At 44.3% G+C, this 25,058-nt stretch overlaps 1 pseudogene across 1 annotated transcript in view; it reads right to left on the bottom strand.

Annotated features, from left to right (window-relative positions):
- Positions 1-9,938: 9,938 nt before the first annotated feature.
- LOC311146056 (arf-GAP with SH3 domain, ANK repeat and PH domain-containing protein 2-like) overlaps positions 9,939-25,058 on the bottom strand; it is a 121,331-nt pseudogene continuing 106,211 nt past the window's right edge. The window contains exons 20-28 of the transcript XR_014615587.1: positions 21,927-21,994; positions 20,070-20,177; positions 18,113-18,329; positions 15,977-16,129; positions 15,360-15,477; positions 14,976-15,031; positions 14,796-14,875; positions 13,701-13,820; positions 9,939-12,139 (exon numbers count right to left, since the gene is read on the bottom strand). The product of XR_014615587.1 is annotated as an arf-GAP with SH3 domain, ANK repeat and PH domain-containing protein 2-like (transcript). The remainder of the gene's footprint in view (positions 12,140-13,700; positions 13,821-14,795; positions 14,876-14,975; positions 15,032-15,359; positions 15,478-15,976; positions 16,130-18,112; positions 18,330-20,069; positions 20,178-21,926; positions 21,995-25,058) is intronic.

The following is a 25,058-nucleotide window of genomic DNA, read 5'->3' as shown; positions in this document are numbered from 1 at the left end:
ATCCCCAATAAAAACAACATTTCTGTCAGATCTTTCAGCACTCTGTTGACGTTTGAGAAAAATTGTTGATGTTTTACGGAGTTGACAAAATGTTTATTTTTGTTCTTCAATCAAATGGTATACAGTGGGGAAAAAAAGTATTTAGTCAGCCACCAATTGTGCAAGTTCTCCCACTTAAAAAGATGAGAGAGGCCTGTAATTTTCATCATAGGTACACGTCAACTATGACAGACAAATTGAGAATTTTCTTTCCAGAAAATCACATTGTAGGATTTTTAATGAATTTATTTTCAAATTATGGTGGAAAATAAGTATTTGGTCACCTACAAACAAGCAAGATTTCTGGCTCTCACAGACCTGTAACTTATTCTTTAAGAGGCTCCTCTGTCCTCCACTCGTTACCTGTATTAATGGCACCTGTTTGAACTTGTTATCAGTATAAAAGACACCTGTCCACAACCTCAAACAGTCACACTCCAAACTCCACTATGGCCAAGACCAAAGAGCTGTCAAAGGACACCAGAAACAAAATTGTAGACCTGCACCAGGCTGGGAAGACTGAATCTGCAATAGGTAAGCAGCTTGGTTTGAAGAAATCAACTGTGGGAGCAATTATTAGGAAATGGAAGACATACAAGACCACTGATAATCTCCCTCGATCTGGGGCTCCACGCAAGATCTCACCCCGTGGGGTCAAAATGATCACAAGAACGGTGAGCAAAAATCCCAGAACCACACGGGGGGACCTAGTGAATGATCTGCAGAGAGCTGGGACCAAAGTAACAAAGCCTACCATCAGTAACACACTACGCCGCCAGGGACTCAAATCCTGCAGTGCCAGACGTGTCCCCCTGCTTAAGCCAGTACATGTCCAGGCCCGTCTGAAGTTTGCTAGAGTGCATTTGGATGATCCAGAAGAGGATTGGGAGAATGTCATATGGTCAGATGAAACCAAAATAGAACTTTTTGGCAAAAACTCAACTCGTCGTATTGGAGGACAAAGAATGCTGAGTTGCATCCAAAGAACACCATACCTACTGTGAAGCATGGGGGTGGAAACATCATGCTTTGGGGCTGTTTTTCTGCAAAGGGACCAGGACGACTGATCCGTGTAAAGGAAAGAATGAATGGGGCCATGTATCGTGAGATTTTGAGTGAAAACCTCCTTCCATCAGCAAGGGCATTGAAGATGAAACGTGGCTGGGTCTTTCAGCATGACAATGATCCCAAACACACCGCCCGGGCAACGAAGGAGTGGCTTCGTAAGAAGCATTTCAAGGTCCTGGAGTGGCCTAGCCAGTCTCCAGATCTCAACCCCATAGAAAATCTTTGGAGGGAGTTGAAAGTCCATGTTGCCCAGCGACAGCCCCAAAACATCACTGCTCTAGAGGAGATCTGCATGGAGGAATGGGCCAAAATACCAGCAACAGTGTGTGAAAACCTTGTGAAGACTTACAGAAAACGTTTGACCTGTGTCATTGCCAACAAAGGGTATATAACGAAGTATTGAGAAACTTTTGTTATTGACCAAATACTTATTTTCCACCATAATCTTCAAATAAATTCATTAAAAATCCTACAATGTGATTTTCTGGAATTTTTTTTCTCATTTTGTCTGTCATAGTGGACGTGTACCTATGATGAAATTTACAGGCCTCTCTCATCTTTTTAAGTGGGAGAACTTGCACAATTGGTGGCTGACTAAATACTTTTTCCCCCCACTGTATATACACAGTAGCAATTTAGTTTTTCCTCAGTTGCTTTATGACTCTAAAACCGAATTATGTAACATATGTGAACCAAAAATCATATCCTATCGTAATCTATCAGGCAGATGGAGTTGACAGTTTATAGTTGTGACCATGGTGATTCCAATATGGTTTATTTAAATCTATCAAAAGTTAACTTTACAGACCATGAATGGTCTTGTTGCACTACATGTAATGAGGACATGAATAAGGGGTCCTTATGGTATAGCTGACCCTGCTCATTCCTGATTAATTTAGGATTTTAGACACATCTGACTGAGTTTACCAAATCTCCGGACACATCTTTTAGAGAAATATTCTTTAAAGTCACAGAGGGCTATTGCAAGAAATACATAAGATAATTTTTCAGTTAATTATTGCCAGTTGAAATTGGGATCCTTTGCTCCGGACAAGAGCATTTCCAGGCATAGAGCCGACATGTAAATGAATCATATTCTAAGTATTTAGAAAATTCCCAAAACAAATCTCTTCTTTATAAAACTCCCCTAAATGTAAATGTTAAGCTCAAATAACAAAAAGCTTCCCTGCTGGACAAGGATTGTCCCAACTTTCAAGAATCCCTGAGCTAATTTCCTGCTATTTTACAAATGTTGTCATGAGGCTGAGAGTAAATGTTGCAGTTTTAAAGCAAATTTCCTGTAATTCTTAATGTTTTTTAAATGGCTTGTGACGTGTTCATATGCTATCTGGGGGCCCAACACCCCCCTTGCGGGGGCTGCAGGGGTGTGTGCTACGCTAGTGGGTCACATGACTTACCCAGCATGCTCTGCAACAGCTCTCACACACCATCCACCTGTCAGTTGACCATCATGAGTACGGCTTGTTTTATTGTTTTTAATCTAACCTAATCTTATTTAATGTAAATACATTCCACAGTACAGGGACCTCAGTGCATGTCTCCGTCATGGCTGGACTTGGAAATGGAAGTGGCTGTTTGCTATCTAGGTCTCTGATGATAATAATATTGCATCCAGAGACTCCATTGACCTCCCTTCCCCCTTTATAAAAGGGGGAAAGTGGTAACCGTGGTACGTATGGTACACCACAATCACTATATCCACCATGGATGGAAGAACATACAAGACCATCATAAATATGCTGTAGACTCCCTTTCTCCCCTATCCCCCTCTCTTACCTCCTCCCTATACAGTGAGGGAAAAAAGTATTTGATCCCCTGCTGATTTTGTATGTTTGCCCACTGAAAAAGACATGATCAGTCTATAATTTTAATGGTAGGTTTATTTGAACAGTGAGAGACAGAATAACAACAAAAAATCCAGAAAAACGCATGTCAAGAATGTTATAAATTGATTTGCATTTTAATGAGGGAAATAAGTATTTGACCCCTCTGCAAAACATGACTTAGTACTTGGTGGCAAAACCCTTGTTGGCAATCACAGAGGTCAGACGTTTCTTGTAGTTGACCACCAGGTTTGCACACATCTCAGGAGGGATTTTGTTCCACTCCTCTTTGCAGATCTTCTCCAAGTCATTAAGGTTTCGAGGCTGACGTTTGGCAACTCGAACCTTCAGCTCCCGCCACAGATTTTCAATGGGATTAAGGTCTGGAGACTGGCTAGGCCACTCCAGGACCTTAATGTGCTTCTTCTTGAGCCACTCCTTTGTTGCCTTGGCCGTGTGTTTTGGGTCATTGTCATGCTGGAATACCCATCCACAACCCATTTTCAATGCCCTGGCTGAGGGAAGGAGGTTCTTACCCAAGATTTGACAGTACATGGCCCCGTCCATCGTCCCTTTGATGCGGTGAAGTTGTCCTGTCCCCTTAGCAGAAAAACACACCCAAAGCATAATGTTTCCACCTCCATATTTGACGGTGGGGATGGTGTTCTTGGGGTCATAGGCAGCATTCCTCCTCCTCCAAACACGGCAAGTTGAGTTGATGCCAAAGAGCTTGATTTTGGTCTCATCAGACCACAACACTTTCACCCAGTTCTCCTCTGAATCATTCAGATGTTCATTGGCAAACTTCAGACGGCCCTGTATATGTGCTTTCTTGAGCAGGGGGACCTTGCGGGTGCTGCAGGATTTCAGTCCTTCACGCCGTAGTGTGTTACCAATTGTTTTCTTGGTGACTATGGTCCCAGCTGCCTTGAGATCATTGACAAGATCCTCCCGTGTAGTTCTGGGCGGATTCCTCACCGTTCTCATGATCATTGCAACTCCACGAGGTGAGATCTTGCATGGAGCCCCAGGCCGAGGGAGATTGACAGTTCTTTTGTGTTTCTTCCATTTGCGAATAATCACACCAACTGTTGTCACCTTCTCACCAAGCTGCTTGGCGATGGTCTTGTAGCCCATTCCAGCCTTGTGTAGGTCTACGATCTTGTCCCTGACATCCTTGGAGAGCTCTTTGGTCTTGGCCATGGTGGAGAGTTTGGAATCTGATTGATTGATTGCTTCTGTGGACAGGTGTCTTTTATACAGGTAACAAACTGAGATTAGGAGCACTCCCTTTAAGAGTGTGCTCCTAATCTCGTTACACGTATAAAAGACACCTGGGAGCCAGAAATCTTTCTGATTGAGAGGGGGTCAAATACTTATTTCCCTCATTAAAATGCAAATAATTTTATAACATTTTTGACATGCGTTTTTTCTAGATTTTTTTGTGGTTATTCTGTCTCTCACTGTTCAAATAAACCTACCATTAAAATTATAGACTGATAATTTCTTTGTCAGTGGGCAAACGTACAAAATCAGCAGGGGATCAAATACTTTTTTCCCTCACTGTACACACCAAAGGGCTGGTAGCAGGACATAACACTGTTTGTACCTCTCTCATCCCCCTCTCCATACTTCTCCTATACTCACTTACTCCTTGGTCCAGATGGAATTGGATCAGTTAATACGGAACAATAAAGGAAATACATTTTCATGAATTATTCAGTATTTTTTTTATTTATTCCCTTTTTTGTCCTTTAAACAGGTCAGTTCCTGTGGCTAGGCTGCCCGGTATTTCAGTATTTCCATCATTCTCAGACTGACTTATGGGATGCCTGCTTCCTTCCCAACTCTGTGGGATTGGAGTCCTAAATCCTCCAGGTTTATGAAGCATCCAGCCGGGTTCTGTGTGTGTTTGTGTGTGTGTGTGGGAATGACCTTGAGGTACCAAATGACCCTGTCATTCGGTGTTATGTCGCGTTCCCTTGCTAGTCGGAACTAGGAAACTCAGATATTTCCAACATGCTAATTGTTGTAGTTATACACATGCCGCGTTCAACCAGTTGGCAAGTCTGAAATGTTAGAGTTTCCTAGTTCCGACTAGCATGTGAACGCAGCATTAAAGTCAGATTAAAAGGAATACTGTATACACCACACAAGGCTGCTGAGGGGAGGACGGCTCATAATAATGGATGGGAAGGAATGGTATTAAACACATGAAAACCATGTTTCTAGCCAGTACTAAGAGCCCGTCCTTCCTAATTAAAGGTACCACTGGCCGCCTGTGGTATACACATACAAGCCACAACATTACAGGGTCAATCCAAAGAGATGTACATTATCCCAGAAACCCTAGACCCACTCCAATTTGCATACCGCCCCAACAGATCCACAGATTATGCAATCTCTATTGCACTCCACACTGCCCTTTCCCACCTGGACAAAAGGAACACCTACGTGAGAATGCTATTCATTGACTACAGCTCAGCATTCAACACCATAGTGCCCTCTAAGCTCATCACTAAGCTAAGGATCCTGGGACTAAACACCTCCCTCTGCAACTGGATCCTGGACTTCCTGACGGGTCGCCCCCAGGTGGTAAGGGTAGGTAACAACACATCTGCCACACTGATCCTCAACACGGGGGCCCCTCAGGGGTGCGTGCTCAGTCCCCTCCTGTACTCCCTGTTCACCCATGACTGCATGGCCAGGCACGACTCCAACACCATCATTAAGTTTGCCGACGACACAACAGTGGTAGGCCTGATCACCGACAACGATGAGACAACCTATAGGGAGGAGGTCAGAGACCTGGCCGTGTGGTGCCAGGACAACAACCTCTCCCTCAACGTGACCAAGACAAAGGAGATGATTGTGGACTACAGGAAAAAAAAAGAGGACTGAGCACGCCCCCATTCTCATCGACGGGGCTGTAGTGGAACAGGTTGAGAGCTTCAAGTTCCTTGGTGTCCACATCACCAACAAACTATCATGGTCCAAACACACCAAGACAGTCGTGAAGAGGGCACGACAAAGCCTATTTCCCCTCAGGAGACTGAAAAGATTTGGCATGGGTCCTCAGATCCTCAAAAAATTCTACAGCTGCACCATCGAGAGCATCCTGACTGGTTGCATCACCACCTGGTATGGCAACTGCTTGGCCTCCGACCGCAAGGCACTACAGAGGGTAGTGCGTACGGCCCAGTACATCACTGGGGCCAAGCTTCCTGCCATCCAGGACCTCTATACCAGGCGGTGTCAGAGGAAGGCCCTCAAAATTGTCAAAGACTCCAGCCACCCTAGTCATAGACTGTTCTCTCTACTACCGCACGGCAAGCGGTACCGAAGTGCCAAGTCTAGGTCCCAAAGACTTCTCAACAGCTTCTACCCCCAAGCCATAAGACTCCTGAACAGCTAATCATGGCTACCCGGACTATTTGCACTGCCCCCCCACCCCATCCTTTTACGCTGCTGCTACTCTGTTAATTATTTATGCATAGTCACTTTAACTCTACCCACATGTACATATTACTTCAACTACCTCAACTAGCCGGTGCCCCCGCACATTGACTCTGCACCGGTACCCCCCTATATATATAGCCTCCCTACTGTTATTTTATTTTACTTCTGCTCTTTTTTTCTCAACACTTTTTTTTGTTGTTGTTTTATTTGTACTTTTTTTGTTAAAAAGAAATGCACTGTTGGTTAAGGGCTGTAAGTAAGCATTTCACTGTAATGTCTGCACCTGTTGTATTCGGCGCATGTGGCCAATAAAATTTGATTTGATTTGATTACGGCTTTAAAGGCAGTTTCCGAATAAGCCAACATATGCAGCGTTAACCGTGAATGGGATCTCCACGTATGCGGGAACATTGCCTTTAAAAACAGCAATGCCTCTAATCCGCAACCTGATTATAGTGTAAGGCCGGAATTCAGAGTTCACTGTGTATGTAAACCTTGGGTGCAGTGGTATTGCTCCATAACATATAATAGCAGAAAGTTGAGAACCAAGGACATAGCACGTGATTGGGCTGTAGTGGGTTTGACCATTCTCCACCAGAGGGAGCTCTTCTTTTACATTCAGTGTACTGCCCAGAAAGTTACCAACCTAGTAGACCAGCACTCCTTTTTTCTCAAATCACAGTACTACACATTTACACACTGCAAAAATGCTTTTAGAAGCGACAACACACTATGATAAATACAAGATAAGAATTTCATTTGAATAGAGAGGGAACACAAATGCGATTTGAATAGAGAGGGAAAAACAACAGGAATTATTTCATAATTTATTATTCCAGTTTCAGTTTCCCATTTATTTTGCACAATAGGTTAAGAGTCAATGCAGTGATCCACAGTCAATGAGTGTGAATGGAATAGATTCTCTACCAGTCTACATATACACTGAAAACCATCTAGAACACAATATGGCATCCGCACTTTAACACAGTGCAATAAGAGAAAACCATCTAGAACACAATATGGCATCCGCACTTTAACACAGTGCAATAAGAGAAAACCATCTAGAACACAATATGGCATCCGCTCTTTAACACAGTGAATAAGAGCAGGGGTCCATTTGAATTGAAGTTAACTTAAATAACAATTCCAAAATGTGAGAAAAAAATTACAGCATCTATTTTCAATGACTTCTCAAACTGAGGAGTAAAAAGCTATTTATTTAAAACGTTTTTATATTTTTTAATTTTAAATTAAAATAATTTCCTTAATTGACTGCCTTCAATTGAAACTGACCCCAGCCCTGATTAAGAGACAGTTACTACCAAGGTTATTAACTCTTCTTTTATATTTAAATATCAACAAACAAAAACAATGTACATTAACAGATGAACCATTCTATTTCCAGTGAGTTAATATGGGGATGATTAGCTTGGCATGTACATTTTCACATGCGACACCTCTTGTTGTCGTCGCCTATCGAAGTTTATTCACAATCGAGGGAACTGTATGTCCCATTTAAGATTAAATGTCAAAACATGTACAGTTGCTATGCAACCAAAACCAGACACCATAAAATGTAAGAATATTAAATTAAAATCAGTCTCTTCAGCACGGGACCTAGTATATATAAAACATGGGTAGTCTGCAACTACTGTGGTCCCAGCTAGTAATCAAGTTCTGGAATATGGTACAATTCTAGGCTGAGCACTATGAATCATATTTAATACTATAGTAGGTGTGTGTGTGTGTGTGTGTGTGTGTGTGTGAGTGAGTGAGAGTGAGAGAAAGAGAGAGTGAGAGTGTGTGTAAAAAGTAGTTCCATTGTCCTTTCAAGTGTGTAATCCGGCAGTGCCATCCCCCTTACAATGGCACCTCATCACAGGACAAGTTGTTTTTAGTACAATGACAACTGTGAGTATCGACCACATGTACCTCTCTCTGTGTGAGAGCCATTTGGTAGCCTGCTGTCCATGACAGATAAAAGGCACAGGACATCAGGAGCCATCACCCTCACCCCCTGAGGTTCATAAACCCCTCTGCTCTCTCTGTCAGAGATCAAACAGAAACCTGACCACAGGCTTTCACACTTCTGTCCCCCTCACCTCACCTCTCCTGCTGCGCTACACTACACTGCACTGCCCTGCCCACCCTCCACAGAGGCCAGAGAGGACAGACATTTCCTGCTCTAATGCAGCAAACTAAAAAATGTAGAGTGTGGAGGACTGAGGGCAAAACCCAAAGACTAGCCACAGAGAGATGGAGGTTCACAACTTAAGTGTGATCTATGCAGCTAAGATAGTCATCATCCATTTCACTAATGATCTAGATATTATAGCATAGGTAAGAAGGGCAACAATGAGGCATTTTATAACCGATAATATAAATGTGTATGAATGCAGTAGGACTCTGGCATCACACTGTAGGCCATCGACATGAAGACAATGTGCTGTAAGCAACTGATATGGTTTCAAGCTAATATGCGCACGCACACACACACACACACACACACTAGGGTAGTGAGCCTGGGTTCTCCTAGGTGTGATTAATGGAGGTTTACATTTTACTCCCAGAAACCCGTCATTACCAAGTTACAGGCTGTCCCACATCAACCCCCTGTGTGGTGCCAGGACAACAACCTCCCCCTCAACGTGATCAAGACAAAGGAGATGATTGTGGACTACAGAAAAAAGAAGAGGACCGAGCACGCCCCCATTCTCATCGACAGGGCTGTAGCGGAGCAGGTTGAGAGCTTCAAGTTCCTTGGTGTCTACATCACCAACAAACTAACAAGCACACCAAAACCTATTCCCCCTAAGGAGACTGAAAAGATTTGGCATGGGTCCTCAGATCCTCAAAAGGTTCTACAGCTGCACCATCAAGAGCATCCTGACTGGTTGCATCACCGCCTGGTATGGCAACTGCTCGGCCTCCGACCGCAAGGCATTACAGAGGGTAGTGTGTACGGCCCAGTACATCACTGGGGCCAAGCTTCCTGCCATCACGGTGTCAGAGGAAGGCCATAAAAATTGTCAAAGACTCCAGCCACCTTAGTCATAGACTGTTCTCTCTGCTACCGCACGGCAAGCGGTACCGGAGCGCCAAGTCTAGGTCTAAGAGGCTTCTAAACAGCTTCTACCCCCATGCCATAAGACTCTTGAACATCTAATAAAATGGCTACCCAGACTATTCTACACCCCCATTCCCCCTCTTTTACGCTGCTGCTACTCTCTGTTTATTATCTATGCATAGTCACTTTAATAACTCTACCTACATGTACATATTACCTCAATTACCTTGACTAACCGGTGCCCCCGCACATTGACTCGGTACCGGTACCCCCTGTATATAGCCTTGCTATTGTTATTTTTACTGCTGCTCTTTAATTATTTGCTACTTTTATTTCGTATTATTTTATATAGTATTTTTGTGTGATTTTTTTTGGTATTCTTTCTTAAAACTGCATTGTTGGTTAAGGGATTGTCATTAAGCGTTTCACTGTAAGGTCTACTACACCTGTTATATTCGGCGCATGTGACAAATAACATTTTATTTGATTTTTGATTTGTTGTTACAAAGTTACTGGCTGTCCCACATCAACCCCCTGTTGTTACCATGTTACAGACTGTCCCACATCAAACCCTGTTGTTACCAAGTTACAGGTTGTCCCACATCAACCCCCTGTTGTTACCATGTTACAGGTTGTCCCACATCAACCCCCTGTTGTTACCATGTTACAGACTGTCCCACATCAAACCCTGTTGTTACCAAGTTACAGGTTGTCCCACATCAACCCCCTGTTGTTACCAAGTTACAGGTTGTCCCACATCAAACCCTGTTGTTACCAAGTTACAGGTTGTCCCACATCAAACCCCTGTTGTTACCAAGTTACAGGTTGTCGCACATCAACCCCCTGTTGTTACCATGTTACAGACTGTCCCACATCAACCCCCTGTTGTTACCATGTTACAGGTTGTCCCACAGCAACCCCCTGTTGTTACCATGTTACAGGTTGTCCCACAGCAACCCCCTGTTGTTACCATGTTACAGGTTGTCGCACATCAACCCCCTGTTGTTACCAAGTTACAGGTTGTCGCACATCAACCCCCTGTTGTTACCAAGTTACAGGTTGTCCCACATCAACCCCCTGTTGTTACCACATTACAGGCTGTCCCACATCAACCCCCTGTTGTTACCAAGTTACAGGTTGTCCCACATCAAACCCTGTTGTTACCAAGTTACAGGTTGTCCCACATCAACCCCCTGTTGTTACCAAGTTACAGACTGTCCCACATCAACCCCCTGTTGTTACCATGTTACAGGTTGTCCCACATCAAACCCTGTTGTTACCAAGTTACAGGTTGTCCCACATCAACCCCCTGTTGTTACCATGTTACAGGTTGTCCCACATCAACCCCCTGTTGTTACCATGTTACAGACTGTCCCACATCAAACCCTGTTGTTACCAAGTTACAGGTTGTCCCACATCAACCCCCTGTTGTTACCAAGTTACAGGTTGTCCCACATCAAACCCTGTTGTTACCAAGTTACAGGTTGTCGCACATCAACCCCCTGTTGTTACCATGTTACAGGTTGTCCCACATCAACCCCCTGTTGTTACCACATTACAGGCTGTCCCACATCAACCCCCTGTTGTTACCAAGTTACAGGTTGTCCCACATCAACCCCCTGTTGTTACCATGTTACAGGTTGTCGCACATCAACCCCCTGTTGTTACCAAGTTACAGGTTGTCGCACATCAACCCCCTGTTGTTACCAAGTTACAGACTGTCCCACATCAACCCCCTGTTGTTACCACATTACAGGCTGTCCCACATCAACCCCCTGTTGTTACCATGTTACAGGTTGTCCCACATCAAACCCCTGTTGTTACCATGTTACAGGTTGTCCCACATCAAACCCTGTTGTTACCAAGTTACAGGTTGTCCCACAGGAACCCCCTGTTCTTACCATGTCCCACATGAACCCCCTGTTCTTACCATGTTATGACTGTCTGGAGATGTGAACAGTGGATCACCCCTTGGTGAGGGCTCCTAGCATATTCCTGGGTTAGCACCATTTTGAATTAAGTTTCCCTCCCACATTGGGAGTCCTATAAATTTTACATGTCTTTGACTACCAAGCAATTATGCTTAAAAAAATGGTTCACCCTTTAACCATGCAAGGAGGTGGAATGTAAGCATCTCGACTATATTCACATTAACGATAAGTGAAAGAAATCCTAAAGATACACATTACTGTCAGTTGTTTTAAAATAACTTTCTGTACAATTCACACAGAGGAAAACCGAGTGAAACTTATGAACAGAACCTTCATTTTGTCAATAATCCTCTTAATGTCGTGATCACTCACTACAATCATTGTTTTTAAATGTCAGATTGTGTCAGAAGTCTAAACACAGTTTCCCCATGAGCCTTTGCGGGCTTGGTCTAAAGAGCAGTGATATGACGTCACGTGACATTCCTGGAGTGAATGGTGGGTATGTTGTCATGGCAACCCACAGACTGTCCAGCCAAAGCATTGGGCAGCGACACTTGATTCTTCTTTAGTGTCAGCGCAGGCACAAACTTGATGATGATGATGATGAACATGATGATTTCGTCCCACAAATCAGTGCCTGTGTTAACCTTTGACTTTCAGTCCATGATGAAGTGTATGAACGTGACGGGGAAAGCCCCCCTCCTCATTGGTTCTCCTTCGATGTGGCCCAGCTGGGAGAGAACAGGAGAGATGCACAAAGTCACACACTGATAACAGGGGAAAAACACACGCACACACACACTTTTTTGTTAGTAAACACTCACTAGTTTGCATATAGATCATGAGAGATGCAGTGTTTTTAACTGCAGGATTTCCCGGCCAAGAGCCCAATGTACTTCCAACACAAACATCACAGACATTCACCTCTGTGGACTTCTTCTACCACTTTCTATACTGAACAAAAATATAAACGCAACATGGAAAGTGTTGGTCCCATGTTTCATGAGCTGAAATAAAAGATCACATACATTTTCCATACACACAAAAAGCTTATTTCTCTAATTTTTTTGCACAGATTTTTTTACATCCCTGTTAGTGAGCATTTCTCATTTGCCAAGATAATCCATCCACCTGACAGGTATGGCATATCAAGAAGCTGATTAAACAGCATGATCATTACACAGGTGCACCTTGTGCTGGGGACAATAAAAGGCCACTCTAAAATGTGCAGTTTTGTCACACAACAACACAGATGTCTCAAGTTTTGAGGGACCGTGAAATTGGCATGCTGACTGCAGGAATGTCCACCAGATCTGTTGCCAGAGGTTTGAATGTTAATTTCTCTACCATAAGCCGCCTTTAACATTGTTTTGGAGAATTTGGAGGTACATCCAACCGGCCTCACAACCGCAGACCACGTGTAACCACGCCAGCCCAGGACCTCCACATCCGGCTTCACCTGCGGGATCGTCTGAGGGGGTGCTGAGGCGCATTTCTGTCTGTAATAAAGCCCTTTTGTGGGGAAAAACTCATTCTGATTGGCTGGGCCTGGCTCCCCAGTGGGTGGGCCTATGCCCTCCCAGGCCCACCCATGGCTGCGCCCCTGCCCAGTCATGTGAAATCCACAGATTAGGGCCTAATTTATTTATTTCAATTGACTTGATTTCCTTATATGAACTGTAACTCAGTAAAATCTTTGAAATTGTTGCATGTTGAGTTTATATTTTTGTTCAGTATATATTCTGCTTCAGTTGTTTTCAATTCAGGAGTGGACATTAACAAAATGACATTTAAATCAGAAAACAGAGAGATTTGTAAAGGCCCCTATAACACAGAGTCCCATATAGAATAAGTGACTAAATATGGTCATGTTTGCAGAGGTTGCTTTGGGAAAAACAAGTTGCAGCTGGCCTGTATTCAGACAACAGACTTCTCAGAGGAAGGAAGGCAGGGGAGAGAGAGAGAGAGAGACAGAGTCAGAGGGAGAGGGAGAGGCAGAATGAGGTCATGGCTTGTGCTGCTGGGGCCACCATGGTTTCTGACACATGCTCATTGGACGATCTTGGAGTTTGTAATGGGCCTGATTTAGACCATAACTGGGCCGGAAGCTCTTACGGCATGTGAATGACGACAAACTCACAGTCACTTCTCCACTCTCAGTATCCCTACACATAAATTCATATGCAGTAGCCATGCCGACCCAGTTACTACACACACAATTTCAGAAAGTGAGCGTGTCCAGCAGCCTGATATAGAGGTGATTCACACACACACAGACAGACAGACACTCACCCACCACTCCTGGTCCTCCTCCCCGTCCACCACAATCACCTCCCCCTCTGAGAAGGTCAGCTCGTCTGGGTTGTCTGCCATACAGTTATAGATGGCCTTTACCCGCTTGGGCCTATGCTTCTGAAACAAACAGGTTCAATATGATGAGAGACAGACAGACAGGCATAGAAATATCATTACTAGAACGAACATTCAAGTCAACCTTCCGTGTTAGGTGGGCCGGTGGCCACATTGAATGTAACCATGATGTCAAATTGCTGTGGTCTGGGGGGCTTTTCCCATTCTAGTCATTCTAATTATATGCAGACAGGCAAGTATACAGCGTGTTCTGCAGACAGATGCAGTCTTTCAACAGGAGGACCTCCTGTATCTGTCACTTCTTTGGTATGTTTGACCCCCACTTCCACAGTGACTGCTGGAGGGTTGCATAGCGAACCACTGACACAGGACATAGTAAGCGTCTGACTGGGTAAGGAGGTTAGCCGTTGACCGCAGACTAGGAGGCTGGAGTGGTGCATTACGTATTTTCGCCAAAGGCTATCCCTGATCTGTCAATAGTTTACATGGTGAGTTGTATTTCACAGAATAGTAGCACTGAGCTAGGGACTGAGAGATATGAGAGGTTTCAGGAACAAGTACACACTTCAACGTTTCCCTCCCTCTTAGTAGTGGTGGGCATAGGATGGAAACCACAGAGAAAACACTTAAAGACGATGATAGGCCTCCCGAGTGGCGCAGCGGTCTAAGGCACTGCATCTCAGTGCTAGAGGCGTCACTACAGACCCTGGTTAGATTCCAGGCTGTATCACAATCCGGTCGTGATTGGGAGTCCCATAGGGCAGTGCACAATTGGCCCAGCATCGTCCAGGTTTGGCCGGGGTAGGCCGTCATTGTAAATAAGAATTTGTTCTTAACTGACTTGCCTAGTTAAATAAACTTTAAATAAAATTAAAATTAAAATGCACAGAGCGACAGGGACAATCAGACAAACTGAAACATAAGATCAGATACAGAAGTCAAAATCACTGTCCAATCACAATCAACAACAGGACAAACAACCATAAGGTCAACGGTAGGTAGGAGGAAGGAACTCACCGGATAGGTCTTCCTAGGCATGGGGGCAGGAGGCAGCGATTGACCCATCGAGTTCTGGGGGCATCCCGGCACTTCCTTAGCTGAAAGAGGAAGAGGAAATGACAGCATTGTAATCTCAACTATGTTACTTGCTTTGCAGATTATGTACAGACACAGTATATATATTTTTTTTACACCCACCTGGTCTTTCAATAGACCCCGTTCGAGTCGGTCCTTTGCTGAAGCTTTTGGCGTTGCTGAAAACCACAAACAGCAGTCAGCTGCTGTTTATGATGTGCTTAAATTAACACATACATTTACCCCACAGTGCATTTCCCTTTGACAGTGCATTTCCCTTTGACAGTACATTTCCCTTTGACAGTCACACAACTCAGACCTATGGGAGACTGAGTAGAGCCATGTGGATGAGGAGCTCTGTCTTTTAGGAGCTCAGCTTGTAAGTTAATGAAATGGTAAACCAGAAACCCTATAGGTTTTTTTTCTCCAAAAGTAAACTTGCATTGTGTTCATCGAAGCAAAACATGTTGCCTCAGGCAGTGTGTATGTGTGTGTGTGTATGCTCACCCAGATGGAGACTTGGGTGGTGGGGCTCTGTTGTGGCCCTGTCCGGTCCCTGGTTTAGACTGCTGGTTCATAGCGTCCATCACACTCACTGTCTTGGCCACGGGGGGAGGAGCAAGACCTGGGGGGACAGAGAGAGAAGTTACCCATCTCTTTCTCTTCTTTAAATTTACAGCAATATCCAAACCATGTTTAAAAGATTTACAAGCAGATTTCAGGACTGAGACTGGACCATTCAGGAACACTTGGAAAGCCATTCTGGTGCGTCTTTGGCATAAAACTATCCCACGGCTTTCAGAAGACTACGGCGGATTTCTCCTCTTACTTTTTACCAGGGCTTTGCTCCTTTCATATTTATTTTGATCCTGATAAACTCCCCAGTCTCTGCTGGTGACAAGCATACTGATAACATGATGCTGTCACCACAATACTTGAACTTTTGGGGTATTTGGACATGAAGCGCAAAAAGTTTGCATTTGAAACTAAAGCATGGATTGCTGTCATACCTTGTCTATAGACTGCTTACAGGGTAACCTATATACAATTTGTTAATTTTGGTGAACTATCCCTTTAACCATGATGTGTTCAGACAATGAGACCTGGAGGTGAGGGGTGCCTACCAGTGGTTGAGGTGAACCGCATGGGGGGTACCGGGAGGTGCATGTTGGGGGGGTCTGAGGAGGACCTCTGTCGGCCCCCCAGGTCTATAGAGCCAGGCTTCCACCCAGAGGACCCTGATGACTGGACCATCCCACACAGACCTGACATCTGGACTGGAGGAGGGAGGAGAGAGGAGAGAGGAGGGAGGAGAGAGGAGGGGAAAAGCTACGCTTTGGTTCCTGAAGACGTGCATTGCTTGCTCTTCTGGGTTTTAGGCTGGGTATACACTCAGTGGACAGTTTATTAGGTAAACAGTGAGTCACGTGGCCGTGGCTTGCTATATAAAGCAGGTAGACAGGCATCGAGGCATTCAACTACTGTTCGATTGAATATTAGAATGGGCAAAACGAGTGGCCTAAGCAACTTTGAGTGTGGTATGAACGTCGGTACCAGGTGCGTCGGTTCCAGTATCTCAGAAACTTCCGGCCTCCTGGGCGTTTCACGTACAACAGTGTCTAGGGTCTCCAGAGAATGGTGCGACAAACAAAAACAGACGGGCCACAAACAGGCAGATAACGGCATAGTACAACAGTGGTGTGAGCAGCATCACGGAACGCACAACTTGTCGTTCCTTGTTACGGATGGGCTATTGCAGCAGATTACCACACCGGGTTCCACTCCCATCACCTAAAAAGGAGAAGCGGCTCCAGTAGACAGTTTAGGAGTGGAAAAACATCACCTTGCCCGACGAATCCCGTTTCCTGTTGCGTCCCGTTGTCCAACAGGACAACAACCCGTTTTCCAAGACCTCCTGTAGCTCAGTTGGTAGAGCATGGCGCTTGCAACGCCAGGGTTGTGGGTTCGATTCCCACGGGGGGTCAGTATGAAAAATGTATGCATTCACTAACTGTAAGTCGCTATGGATAAGAGCGTCTGCTAAATGACTAAAATGTAATGTTGATGCCAGAGTCAGGATTTGGCGTAAGCAGCATGAGTCCATGGCCCAATCCTGCCTGGTGTCAACAGTACAGGCTGGTGGTGGTGGTGTAATGGTGTGGGGAATGTTTTCCTGGCACACGTTAGGTCCCTTAATATAAATTGAGCAACGTTTTCATGCCCCGAAGAATTCAGGCTGTTCTGGAGGCAAAGGGGGGTCTGACCCGGTACCAAATAAACTGGCCACTGAGTGTATGTAAAGCATTTTGTGACAACTGCTGATGTAAAAAGGGCTTCATAGAATACATTACATTGATTGATTGATTGAGGCGTGACACCGAAGCAGAACACAGAAAGACTGGCTAGTCCTGGAATTAAATTGAAAAGACTGCCCAAAGTCAAGTTCATTGGAGAGGAGTTGCTGAGGGCCTATGCTCCTCATGTGGTAATGGGCCTAAGTAAGTAAGTAAAGACGACATGTGCTTTGATTGTAAAGTAAGTAAGTTGAATTTAAACAAATTGTTTAGCAAGGTGGAATGTTTTCTAGCGTTTTCAATGAGCATGAACTAGAGTTCAAATTGCTTTCCAGTGATTGGATGGGACATTTTCAGTATGCCTCTCATCATGGGCTATTTGAGAACTTTCCCGAAAAGTAGCTCACTAGCTCACCCAGCTGCCACCAAGGTGATGGTCCCTGCTCCCTACCCAGAGTCCTCTCTGCCCTTCAAATGGGTCAGAGCGCTACACAAGTCACCATGGGGCAATGCATTAATTAGAGAAGGCATCTACAGTAGATGACAGATATGTGGCCAAATGAGGTTTCCCTGTATTTGAACTGAACCCATTGGGCATGTATTATAAATATAATTCTCCAAAAATGGTGAGGATGAGAGGTGAATATGGGTTGAAAAGGGCTTGACGGGTCATTTGATATGGATCACGTTTATCAACATCAATCAGGAGCACTTTTTAAACATTTTGAATCTAAATAATTGCTCAAATAGCATTTACACGGATTCACTGAACAAACTAAACCGGTTCATAGAATTCTGAAAGTTTTGCCAAAGAAATATGTCTTTATACAGACAAACATCTACTGTATGCTAATCTTGGTTAATCCAGAACTCTTGTGTAATTTTTTTCCGTAGTCTATCCATAAGATATGAACTGTATGCAGCATCCACCTTGCTATAACATTTTAAAAAGGAAAAATAAAGTACCTATGTTTCGTGGGGGCAGAGGGGGTGCAGAGATGGTGGCGGGCCCCCCTGGCGCAGGGGGGCTGGCGTTGAGGATGGCACCATAGGTCTCGTTGGTGACTAGGTTGGGCATGTACCCACCACGCTGCTTGTCCCGTGCCGGGCTGGGCTGGAAGTGGGCGTTGGAGCCAGGGGTGTAGCAGCTGACAGGGCGCTCCTCTCTCCGGTGGGGGCTGGGCTGAAGGTGCAATGAGAGGTCAGGGGTCAAAGGTTATAGAAAGGTCATCATGGTCTGTGTGTGTGTTATGTATGTGTATATACAGTGCTTTCAGAAAGCATTCAGACCCCTTGACTTTTTCCACATTTTGTTAGGTTACAGCCTTACTCTAAAATTGATTAAATTGTTTTTTCCCCCCATCAATCTACAAACAATACCCCATAATGACAAAGCAAAAACAGTTGTAATTTTTTTTTCACATTTATATAAATAAATACAAATGAAATATTACATTTATATAAGTATTCAGACCCTTTACTCAGTACTTTCTTGAAGCACCTTTGGCAGCGATTACAGCCTAGAGTATTCTTGGGTATGACGCTATAAGCTTGGGACACCTGTATTTGGGGAGTTTCTCCCATTCTTCTCTGCAGATCCTCTCAAGCTCTGTCAGGTTGGATGGGGAGCATTGCTGCACAGACAGGGTTCAAGTCCGGGCTCTGGCTGGGCCACTCAAGGACATTCAGAGACTTGTCCCGAAGCAACTCCTGCGTTGTCTTAGCTGTGTGCTTAGGGTCGTTGTCCTGTTGGAAGTTGAACCTTCGCCCCAGTCTGAGGTCCTGAGCACTCTGGAGCAGGTTTTCATCAAGGATCTCTCTGCTCCGTTCATCTTTGCCTCGATCCTGACTAGTCTCCCAGTCCCTGCCGCTGAAAAACATCCCCATAGCATGATTCTACCACCACCATGCTTCACCGTAAGGATGGTGCCAGGTTTCCTCCAGACGTGACGCTTGGCATTCAGGCTAAAGAGTTCAATCTTGGTTTCATCAGACCAGAGAATCTTGTTTCTCATGGTCTGAGAGTCTTTAGGTGCCTTTTGGCAAACTCCAAGCGGGCTGTCATGTGCATTTTACTGAGGAGTGGCTTCCGTCTGGCCACTCTACCATAAAGGCCTGATTGGTGGAGTGCTGCAGAGATGGTTGTCCTTCTGGAAGGTTCTCCCATCTCCACAGAGGAACTCTAGAGCTCTATCAGAGTGACTATCGGGTTCTTGGTCACCTTCCTGACCAAGGCCCTTCTCCCCCGATTGCTCAGTTTGGCCGGGCGGCCAGCTCTAGGAAGAGTCTTGGTGGTTCCAAACTTCTTCCATTTAAGAATGTTCTTGGGGACCTTCAATGCTGCAGACATTTTTGGGTACCTTTCCCCAGATCTGTGCCTCAACTGTCTATATAAGGTCCCACAAGTCTCTGAGCTCTACGGACAACTCCTTCGACCTCATGGCTTGGTTTTTGCTCTGACAACTGTGGGACCTTATATAGACAGGTGGCTTTTCAAATCATGTCCAATCAATTGAATTTACCACAGGTGGACTCCAATGAAGTTTCAGAAACATCTCAAGGATGATCAATGGAAACAGGATGCACCTGAACTCAATTTCGAGTCTCATAGCAAAGGGTCTGAATACTTATGTACATTTTATATATTAGCAAAAATGTCTAAAAGCCTTTTTTCGCTTTGTCATTATGGGGTATTGTGTGTAGATTGATGAGGAGTTTTTATTTAATCCATTTTAGAATAAGGCTGTAATGTAACAAAATGTGGAAAAAGTCAAGGGGTCTGAATACTTTCTGAATGCTCTGTACTGGATGTACTACGTGCTTGTGTGTGTGTGTGTGTGTGTGTGTGTGTGTGTGTGTGTGGTGAGTTCATGGTGGGTGTATGTAAAGGTGTGAATAATCTGAAGAGGGTCCTCACCCTCACCTTCTCATCCATGTCCTCATCACTCTCGTCCATGTCGTCATGGTGCAGACGCCACTCGTACTCTACGTGCACATGGGCGTTGAACTTCCCCGCCAGCGCCATGTTCAGCTACACACACACACACACACACAAACAAACACAAACACACACACACACACACATTAATCAATCAATCAATCAATTTTATTTTATATAGCCCTTCTTACATCAGCTAATATCTCGAAGTGCTGTACAGAAACCCAGCCTAAAACCCCAAACAGCTAGTAATGCAGGTGTAGAAGCACGGTGGCTAGGAAAAACTCCCTAGAAAGGCAAAACCTAGGAAGAAACCTAGAGAGGAACCAGGCTATGAGGGGTGGCCAGTCCTCTTCTGGCTGTGCCGGGTGGAGATTATAACAGAACCATGCCAAGATGTTCAAAAATGTTCATAAGTGACAAGCATGGTCAAATAATAATCAGGAATAAATCTCAGTTGGCTTTTCATAGCCGATCATTAAGAGTTGAAAACAGCAGGTCTGGGACAGGTAGGGGTTCCATAACCGCAGGCAGAACAGTTGAAACTGGAATAGCAGCAAGGCCAGGCGGACTGGGGACAGCAAGGAGTCACCACGGCCGGTAGTCCCGACGTATGGTCCTAGGGCTCAGGTCTCTCAGTTGGCTTTTCATAGCCGATCATTAAGAGTTGAAAACAGCAGGTCTGGGACAGGTAGGGGTTTCGTAGCCGCAGGCAGAACAGTTGAAACTGGAATAGCAGCAAGGCCAGGCGGACTGGGGACAGCAAGGTGTCATCATGCCCGGTAGTCCTGACGTATGGTCCTAGGGCTCAGGTTCTCAGAGAGAAAGAGAGAACGAGAGAATTAGAGAGAGCATACTTAAATTCACACAGGACACTGGATAAGACAGGAGAAGTACTCCAGGTATAACCAACTAACCCCAGCCCCCCGACACATAAACTACTGCAGCATAAATACTGGAGGCTGAGACAGGAGCGGTCCGGAGACACTGTGGCCCCATCCGAAGAAACCCTCGGACAGGGCCAAACAGGAAGGATATAACCCCACCCACTCCGCCAAAGCACAGCCCCCGCACCACTAGAGGGATATCCCCAACCACCAACTTACAATCCTGAGACAAGGCCGAGTATAGCCCACAGAGGTCTCCACCACAGCACAAACCAGGGGGGGGGCGCCAACCCAGACAGGAAGATCACGTCAGTAACTCAACCCACTCAAGTGACGCACCCCTCCCAGGGACGGCATGAAAGAGCACCAGCAAGCCAGTGACTCAGCCCCTGCAACAGGGTTAGAGGCAGAGAACCCCAGTGGAGAGGGGAACCGGCCTGGCAGAGACAGCAAGGGCTGTTCGTTGCTCCAGCCTTTCCGTTCACCTTCACACTCCTGGGCCAGACTACACTCAATCATATGACCTACTGAAGAGATAAGTCTTCAGTAAAGACTTAAAGGTTGAGACCGAGTCTGCGTCTCTCACATGGGTAGGCAGACTGTTCCATAAAAATGGAGATCTATAGGAGAAAGCCCTGCCTCCCGCTGTTTGCTTAGAAATTCTAGGGACAATTAGGAGGCCTGCGTCTTGTGACCGTAGCGTACGTATTGGTATGTACGGCAGGACCAACTCGGAAAGATAGGTAGGAGCAAGCCCATGTAACGCTTTATAGGTTAACAGTAAAACCTTGAAATCAGCCCTTGCCTTAACAGGAAGCCAGTGTAGGGAAGCTAGCACTGGAGCTAGCATTAATGGCTCATACAAAGCTAAAAGATAGGAGGAGTCAGTGTCTATCTTGCTAAAGAAATCACACACACACGTATATACACACACACACACACACACAGAACTCACCAGCTCCTCACACTGCAGGTGCTTCAGTCTCTTAGCGATGTCCAGCGGCGTCTCCCCAGACTCAGTGGCTAGAGGAAGACATCATTTTGATCTATTCATTGATCATACAGCCTGAATTTAAAATGGATTAAATTGAGATGTTGTGTCACTGGCCTACACACAATACCCCATAATGCCAAAGTGGAATTATGTTTTTAGAATTCTTTACAAATTAATTATAAATTAAAAGCTAAAAATGTCTTGAGTCAATAAGTATTCAACCCCTTTGTTATGGCAAGCCTAAATAAGTTCAGGAGTAAAAATGACTACCTCATCTCTGTACCCCACAATCTGGAAGGTCCCTTTAAAACAGTTACTGAGTTTAGTGGCTGTGATGGGAGAAAACTGAGGATGGATCAACAACATTGTAGTTACTCCACAATACTAACCTAAACGACAGAGTGAAGAGAAGAAAGCCTGTACAGAATAAAAATATTCAAAAACATGCATCCCGTTTGCAATAATGTACTAAAGTAAAACTGAAAGAAATGTGGCAAAGAAATGAACTTTATGTCCAGAATACAAAGCGTTATGTTTGGGGAAAATACAGCACAACACATCACTGAGTATCACTTCATATTTTCAAGCATGGTGGTGGCTGCATCATGTTATGGGTATGCTTGTCATCGGCAAGGACTAGGGACTTTTTTGAGGATAAAAAAAAACAGAATAGAGCTAAGCACAGGCAAAATCCTAGAGGAAAACCTGTTTCAATCTGCTTTCCAACAGACACTGGGAGACAAATTCACCTTTCAGCAGGACATTGACCTAAAACACAAGGCCAAATATACACTGGAGTTGATTACCAAGTCGGCATTGAATGATCCCGAGTGGCCTAGTTACAGTTTTTAGTTAAATAGGCTTGAAAATCTATAGGAAGACTTGAAAATGGCTGTCTAGCAATGATCAACAACCAATTTGACAGAGCTTGATATTGCAAATATTGTACAATCCAGGTGTGCAAAGCTCTTAGAGACTTACCCAGAAAGACTCACAGCTGTCATCGCTGCCAAAGATGATTCTAACATGTATTGACTCAGGGTTGTGAATACTTATGTACATTTGATATTTCTGTATTTCATTTTCTATAAATAAAACAATAAAAAATTAAACATGTTTTCACTCTGTCATTATGGGGTATTGTGTGTATATGGGAGATACAAAAATCTATTTAATCAAATTTGAATTCAGGCTGTAACACAACAAATGTGGAATAAGTCAAGGGGTATGAATACTTTCTGAAGGCACTGTATACATGTGTATATTAGACCATGGCCGTTTCCGAATACCCATACTAGCGTACTACATACTTAAACCGCATAGTATGTACTCATTTTCGCATACGATTTATGACGTAGTGTTTAGTAAAAAGTATGCAGTATGCCACGGCCGTAGCGTACTACTTTGCTACGGCTTCGCATATATAACTGGCTAGCTAGGTTAAATACAAAGATGTCGCTCAACAGAAGCAAGCTTATCGGCTATCCAGCTAACTTCAAGTCCTACTAAAGCACGTACAGTTGAAGTCGGAAGTTTACATACACGTAGGTTGGAGTCATTAAAACTTGTTTTTCAACCACTCCACAAATTTCTTGTTAACAAACTATAGTTTTGGCAAGTTGGTTAGGACATCTACTTTGTGCATGACACAAATAATTTTTCCAACAATTGTTTACAGACAGATTATTTCACTTATAATTCACTATCACAATTCCGGTGGGTCAGAAGTTTACATACACTAAGTTGACTGTGCCTTTAAACAGCTTGGAGAATTCCAGAAAATTATGTCATGGCTTTAGAAGCTTCTGATAGGCTAATTGACATCATTTGAGTCAATTGGAGGTGTACCTGTGGATGTATTTCAAGGCCTACCTTCAAACTCAGTGCCTCTTTGCTTGACATCATGGGAAAATCAAAAGAAATCAGCCAAGAACTCAGAAAATAATTGTAGACCTCCACATGTCTGGTTCATCCTTGGGAGCAATTTCCAAACGCCTGAAGGTACCACGTTCATCTGTACAAACAATAGTACGCAAGTATAAACACCATGGGACCACGCAGCCGTCATACCGCTCAGGAAGGAGACGCGTTCTGTCTCCTAGAAATGAACGTACTTTGGTGCGAAATGTGCAAATCAATCCCAGAACAACAGCAAAGGACCTTGTGAAGATGCTGGAGGAAACAGGTACAAAAGTATCTATATCCACAGTAAAACAAGTCCTATATCGACATATCCTGAAAGGCCGCTCAGCAAGGAAGAAGCCACTGCTCCAAAACCGCCATAAAAAAGCCAGACTACGGTTTGCAACTACACATGGGGACAAAGATCGTACTTTTATTGGAAAAATGTCCTCTGGTCTGATGAAACAAAAATAGAACTGTTTGGCCATAATGACCATCGTTATGATTGGAGGAAAAAGGGGGGCGCTTGCAAGCCGAAGAACACCATCCCAACCGTGAAGCACGGGGTGGCAACATCATGCTGTAGGGGTGCTTTGCTGCAGGAGGCACTGGTGCACTTCACAAAATAGATGGCATGAGGAAGGAAAATTATGTGGATATATTGAAGCAACATCTCAAGACATCAATCAGGAAGTTTTTAAAATTTTATTTCACCTTTATTTAACCAGGTAAGCCAGTTGAGAACAAGTTCTCATTTACAACTGCAACCTGGCCAAGATAAAGCAAAGCAGTGCGATAAAAACAACAACACAGAGTTACATATGGGGTAAACAAAACATAAAGTCAAAAATACAAACAGAAAATATATATACAGTGTGTGCGAATGTAGTAAGTTATGGAGGTAAGGCAATAAATAGGCCATAGTGCAAAATAGTTATAATTTCGTATTAACACTGGAATGATTGATGTGCAAATAGAGATACTGGGGAGCAAATTAGCAAAATAAATAACAATATGGGGATGAGGTAGTTGGGTGGGCTAATTTCAGAATGGCTGTGTACAGGTGCAGTGATCGGTAAGCTGCTCTGACAACTGACACTTAAATTTAGTGAGGGAGATAAGAGTCTCCAGCTTCAGAGATTTTTGCAGTTCATTCCAGTCATTGGCAGCAGAGAACTGGAAGGAATGGCG

Source organism: Coregonus lavaretus (assembly GCF_964263955.1).
Source record: "Coregonus lavaretus genome assembly, chromosome: 18".
Lineage (NCBI taxonomy): Eukaryota > Metazoa > Chordata > Actinopteri > Salmoniformes > Salmonidae > Coregonus > Coregonus lavaretus.
Note: the sequence above shows the minus strand (reverse complement) of the source record. Positions and strands in the feature narration are given on the sequence as shown.